The 6803-nt window shown below is 38.8% G+C and overlaps 1 pseudogene across 1 annotated transcript; it reads left to right on the forward strand.

Annotated features, from left to right (window-relative positions):
* Positions 1–213: 213 nt before the first annotated feature.
* Positions 214–2282, forward strand: LOC308398849 (UDP-glucuronosyltransferase 2A1-like; annotated as a pseudogene). Its single transcript has 2 exons — positions 214–267; positions 669–2282. The product of its transcript is annotated as a UDP-glucuronosyltransferase 2A1-like (transcript).
* The last annotated feature ends 4521 nt before the right edge of the window (positions 2283–6803 follow it).

The following is a 6803-nucleotide window of genomic DNA, read 5'->3' on the forward strand; positions in this document are numbered from 1 at the left end:
ATATGTTCCTCTGTAGCATTAAACATCTGTAACCCTTCAGTTTTGAAAACAAGGTTTTGCTTATTCAGTCTTAATTTGGTAACTGATGGGCATACGACAAACATCAAATACTGCGTTACCTCCCCTTTGCACTTTCTTATCACCTGTGCTTAAAAGAACATGATACTGCAGTACCAAAGTCCTGCTTAGGTTTAAAACTCTAATGGTTGGTGCATGTTGGTCTCTCTGGCAAAACTGAATTTGAAATTACACAGTCTGCTAAAAAAGGTAACAATATATTTTTACCTACTTTTACCTACAAAAACGTAATAGCTTTTGGGACTGGTAGTTATATGTATTTTCAAGTTAATTGTTAATTGTACCACAATGTTCTTCCTGTGGTTTGGATTCTCTTCAGGGACACAGGTTACTTAACTTAATAGCTTATATATGCAAAAACCTAAGTTACTTTATAGACTTCACAGGCTACTTGAAAACATTCAAAGTTTTATTTTAAAGCTTATTGATCTTTACATTTTTGTTATTAAGCTGATTGGAGAAGGCTGCACATACTACAGCAAACGCACAGTCATAAAACTTATTAACATAAAATGAAAATAACAATTGTTTAATTGTGTAATTGTTTAATAAAACAGAAGACTATAATGAGCTTTTTTCCAACCTTTAGAATTAAAATGCACTGGACCTGCATTCTGATTAGTTTCTGCTGGCTCTGCCCAACGTTGGTTCATGCTGGGAAAGTGCTTGTTTTTCCAGTGGATGGGAGCCACTGGGTAAATATGAATGTCATTATTCAGGAGCTACATCTAAGGGGCCACCAGGTTTCCGTTGTGCGTTCAACAGACAGCTGGTACATCAAGGAATCCTCCCCATTCTATACTTCAATTACGCTCGATATGGAGTCAGGGTTTGATGAAGACTTTTTAACAGCATTTATTGCGGAACTGTTGGACATCCAGAAGGGAGGGATGTCTGTCTGGAAACGCTTTAAACTGGAAATGGAACTAGCAAAAAAAAACTCTGAAGTGCAAAAGAAACAAAGCAAATTGATTGAAGGGCTTTTTGAAAACAAAGAGCTTATACAGTCACTAAAGGATGCAGAATATGATCTTGTCCTGACAGATCCTGCCACACCAACAGGTGCCATACTTGCCCAATACCTCAAGTTGCCTCTTGTTTTTAATGTTAGATAGACTAGTCAGGGTGAAGGCCATTTTTCAATTGCACCATCTCCTCTCTCTTATGTTCCCATAGTAGGGAGTGAGCTATCTGATAAAATGAGCTTTTTTGAGAGGCTGCTAAATGTCCTAATTTTTGGTTTCGCAGAACATCAGATTGCCCAGTATTTGCTACCACATTATGAGAACCTCATTGAAAAATATTTTGGTCCAGACACAGACTACTTATCCATGTTTCAAGCTGACCTGTGGCTAATGAGAGTGGATTTTGTGTTTGAGTTTCCACGCCCCACCATGCCTAATGTTATCTATATGGGAGGGTTCCAGTGCAAACCAGCAAAACCGCTTCCACAACATTTGGAGGACTTTGTGCAGAGTTCTGGAGAACATGGTGTGATCCTCATGTCTCTAGGAACTTTGATTGGAGAACTACCCCCTGACCTAGCTGAAGTGATCACTGCAGCTTTTGCAAAATTACCCCAGAAAGTCATTTGGCGGTATAAAGGTGACAGGCCAGGCACTCTGGGTAACAACACTTTGCTGGTGGACTGGATGCCACAGAGTGACCTATTAGGGCATCCTAAAATAAAACTTTTTGTGGCTCATGGGGGAACAAATGGTGTTCAAGAAGCTATTTATCATGGAGTCCCTATTTTAGGACTTCCTCTGGTTTTTGATCAACATGATAATTTACTTAGAATCAAAGAAAGAGGAGCAGGGAAAGTCATAGATGTTTTTACTATGAATGAAGACATTTTCTTTCAAGGTATTATGGAAGTCCTGACTGATCCCTCCTACGGCGTGAACATGCAGAGACTTTCCAGGCTGCACAGAGATCAGCCAATAAAGCCACTGGACAATGCCCTCTTCTGGATAGAGTTCGTCATGAGACACAAAGGTGCAGCTCACTTAAGAACTGAATCCTACAAACTGCCCTGGTATTCCTACCACTCTATAGATGTGATACTTTTCTTAGCTGCAGTTGTGCTGGTTATTCTGAGCACATTTGCTCTCTTAATAAAATGCCTATGCTCTATGTTCCTGAGGACAAAGCATAAACGTGATTAAAAAGAAATAAAATGGCAATTAATGTAAAACTTTAAACACGTAAATCATGAAATATTGTATTGTCTTGTGGTACTGTGATTTGATGGGAATGATAGATGTCTAAAAATTAAGAAAAAGAAGATACAAATAATTAATTCTTTTAAAATTGTGCATTTTATTAGTAAAGAAATAACTTAGTTAAGGCTGACCATACTACTTTAAATTATATCCTGTCAGTATATTTCAGTGTCTTTCAGGTTTTATAGGGCTTTGATATACTGTGTTGTATGTAAAGTCAAATCACAGTCTATATGGGTTTTACTTTAACCCTTAAGTGAAACAAACAAATAGTTGTTGTCACTATAGAATTAAATAAAAGTGTGACCAAAGCATATTTGTACTGTTCATTAATTTCTGTGCTGTGGAGAATCTGCTCTCATTTTCTTCTAATCATCTGACTTTACGAGTTTAGTGACTCCATGTGACTTCACTCTGTTCAGCTATCTTTGAAAGGTTTTCTTAATTGCAGTGTTTTCCCCTGCTGTGGTCTGGAATCCTATGCACACTACAACTATTACTAATGGGAATATCTGGAAAAACACGCATGCATCCATTTTCTGAACATGGATGCATGTTAAGGAAATCATCACTTCAAGTTGAAGGGATGTTGGAGCCTATCCTAGCTTACATATTGCGAAGGCAGGGTACACCCTTGACAAGTCACCAGGGTGTACCCAGGGTAAGCGCTTAGAGACAAACAACCTTACAATCACATCTATAGCCAATTTAATCACCAATTAACCTAACAAGCATGACTTTGGATCATGGGAGGAAGCTGCACCTGGAGGGAGCCCACACAGGCTCAGAGGAGAACATGCAAACTATGCACAGAAAGGCCCCAGTGAACCAGAAAAGTTCTTGCAGTACTAACCAGTGCATCACGGCACTGCTCTTGTAGGTGAGGTTTCATAACAAACAGCTACACCATTTGCCATTTTATCACTGAAATTACTAGACGTTACAAACCATTCATCCTGTGTAAGGCAAATTTACCACTCGTTTCAACAAAAATAAGACGGAAAGAAATGAAGTAGTTTGAGATTCTTAGTTGTATGACTACATTAGTTGGCCAATGAATATGACATCCTGCTGTGTCTAAGAATGAGGGGAGTGGATTAGATAAAGGCAACAACGTCCTCAGGGCCAAACAGGAAGTTTTGAATAAGCCATCCCTCAGGATGAACATGCTACATTTTCAAAACTTAATAGGTTTAACTGCCACTTGGGGAACATTTCAAAGCGAAAGAAAATACAATTCGCAGCTAAACTACTGCTATTACCATCAGCTTTGTGAGACCTGGCTAGATCTTCACGCTGCAGAGGTGCACCAGTCTTTAGGATAACAATTTTCCAATTGCTTAATTATTCATTAAATTTGACTAAAGTCCTAAAGAGTAATTTTACAACAGCATTTTTTAATTCAAATAATATATTTTATCTAGCACTACATAATTTTTGTAATGCAAGCTCGAGAGATGCTACGTTTTATCTTCAAGAGCCAATCAAACTGAAAGACAACTCAAATTCTCAAGACCGCAGGTTTATAAGGGCTATGACAAATGACCATACAGAGTATTTTACTTCAATAAATAAATTTTTTATTACAAAAAGATTAAAAAACATACAGGAAGTATTGTTATAGAAAGTATGTAAATGGGAAACAGGTGAAACATTAAGAATTTCACTTAAGTCTGAATTTTTACTGTTACCAAAAAGTAAACATAACGGGGGTCTAACATCTTTTGCTACAGGAGGGAAAACAAGAAGTGAAGTTTCAGTTTAGAGAAGTGAAATTTTCACATTCTTCTTTTAGCAATCACACATTAAAAAAACAATAGTACAAGTCAACTAATGTTAGTCGGATCAATATTAGCTGCCTGGTGGATTTCACTTGTGTTAAGATAAAAACACAAACAAAAAAAAATTTAAAAACTTGATTACATGACAAAGTGAAATATCAGTTTTAAGGGCAAAAACAAACATGCTAAAAATTAAATGCACATACGTGTGCAGTAAAATAAGACTGGGGTTAAGAACTAGCTAGCTAAGGACAAAAATTCAAAAAACAAAGAGACGTTTTATTGAAAGTAACGACGCTTAACAGTTTCTCTTCCTCCTGGCTCCTGCCTTGTCATCAAGTAGTCTAATAAAACAGATGAATCAGCTGAATTGGCGATCGATGTACTAATCCATTACTTTATGTAGCTTTTGCAGACAAGACACGAAAAGAGAACCATATTTCTCAAAACACACCACAAAGTTTAGGTAAAACAACCCCCCCCCCCCCCCCCCCCCCCCCCACACACACACACACACACACACACACACACACACACACGCACACAATACATTACAGGACAATAAGAGTTTTCACTAATATTGATATTATATGCATATTTATGAGGCTTCATTTGGCAGCATCAGTGGCTATTCAAAGGCACTGTATATCCCGCTTCCATGAGGAAAATACTCAAATGGTACAGCAGTTACAAAAACTTATAGTAAATGTCTGTTCCAAGTATTTACAAGTATCCGTGCCAGCAGGGCAGGTGTGGTGGGCGGTGTGTGTCCCCTCAAGATGTCCGGGTCCTTAGAGAGCTCATCCTGAGCACAGTGAGCTCAGCTACATTTGCATCCTGCATCTCCACATCTTGTTGGCAGCTTTCTCTGATTACATACACTATGAGACCCATACAGATGAAAATGAGGAGGACTATGCCTATAACCTAGGGTACAGAGGAGCACCACTTTGTTTAGTAAATATCAACATAAAAGGCATCATGTTGGTCAATAATCTCTATTAACAAAGCTATAAGAATGTTCACAGATGTAACAGCAATTAATATGTTCTATAGAGTGCATACTCAGAGATAAGTGCTCTCATTGTGTTCATCATATGCAGTGGTTTATTAACAAAAAAGTAATCTACTCACCTGAGAAAACACAAACAGCTGTTGTGAGCGGAGCATTAGTTCTTGTGTGGTGACATCTCCCTCTCTAATTGGCTCACACCATTTCTGTGGAGCTGCCTTGTCAACTAGTACAAATCTACCCTCCCAGTCTGTCATAGCACAAGCAAAGTATTGGCCATCGAGGAACAATAAAATCAGCCACACGATAGCGGGAACAAAACTGGAGAGGGACACAGTTTTCCTGCACCACATATCACATCTGCATCCTTGAATGATCAGCATCAAAGTGAAGGCCATGACGGCAGGAATGATGAAGAATGCTGATGAAAACAATCCGTTCCATTTAGGACTGCAAGGACACTCAAACTCCAGCTCCACCAGCTTCTCTAGTCCCATGAGGATAAAGCCAAAAGCCACATTTGATACCAGAGGACTGTTACTAAGTTCATTTTTCAGCCTGGTAAGCCATTGTTGTCTACTTTCCATACTAGATTGACCAAAGAATGAAGACAGTCGTTGTAAAAAACCCAAAAGAGGATCCTCCGTTGTGAACACATTGGCAACAGCTAAGTGATGCGTAATTAACGCATCCAGGGGTAAGTTTTCCCCTCAGGCAAAATGCCACACTTCCACTCTGATTGGTTTTGAACAAAAGAGGGTGTGCCGTCTGCTCTGACATTTCTATAGCTGATTGGGCTTTGTGAAGTTTCAGGTGGGGTTACTTTTTAAATGTGGTCTTCCATGGACAAACTGGAGGGAGGGCTGTAAAGTGGAGGGAAGTTTGTTCTGCAATTGAGCAAAGATTGGCATTTTCCAACAAAACACCCATGAAGGGGTAGCCATATATCCAAGGGCAGGCTTTTACATTGAAGAATCAATTTGCAATCCCCAATTCACACTGCAACAAAACAAAAAGGAAGGGATTTCAAAATGAAAATCATATTCAGCTAAATAAAGGACACATAATTTACCACACATAGCTACAGTTGTTAGTGCTTGAAGTCCTCAAGCGTTTCCCCCATTTGCTACAAGTGTTTGGAATTACAAAAATGGATGCAAGTTGACACTTTTCTCTTTACCTCTACTGACCACGGGAGGTCGCCCATGCAGCGGGACAGCGCAGATTAAGGATAGAAGAGGATTACAGGAGGCCATGTTGAACTTTCAAGGGGATGTGGTACATACAGCTCCAGAGCACCCAGGCTAGGGATGTGATGACATAATTTATAAATGACCTCAGTGAGCTCAAGAGCATCACCATAATCTCCTCACGTTAAAACCTGGCAGTATTTAGGCGCAATGAATAAAGGTCAGGAAAAACACCACTGATAAAAACTAAATTGCTTTCAGCTGATCTTCATATACACCTCAACTTATTTATAAAAAATCAATTATTCATACTCGTGTTATGGCAAGCACTTGACTACTGACCTGTCACTTTATAGGAGACGTTAATTTTGCAAGAGTTGTGGAACAGAGTTAGGGAATCATTTAGATTCAGACTGTAAAACAGTTATAGAAATAACTCTGAGAGGGACAAACATCCATTTCTAATGAGACACTATGAACACGAGCACCTGTCATCTCATAGAAATAATAATAATAA

The sequence above is a fragment of the Rhamphochromis sp. 'chilingali' genome (genome assembly GCF_963969265.1).
Source record: "Rhamphochromis sp. 'chilingali' genome assembly, chromosome: 6".
In the NCBI taxonomy this organism is placed as follows: Eukaryota; Metazoa; Chordata; class Actinopteri; order Cichliformes; family Cichlidae; genus Rhamphochromis; species Rhamphochromis sp. 'chilingali'.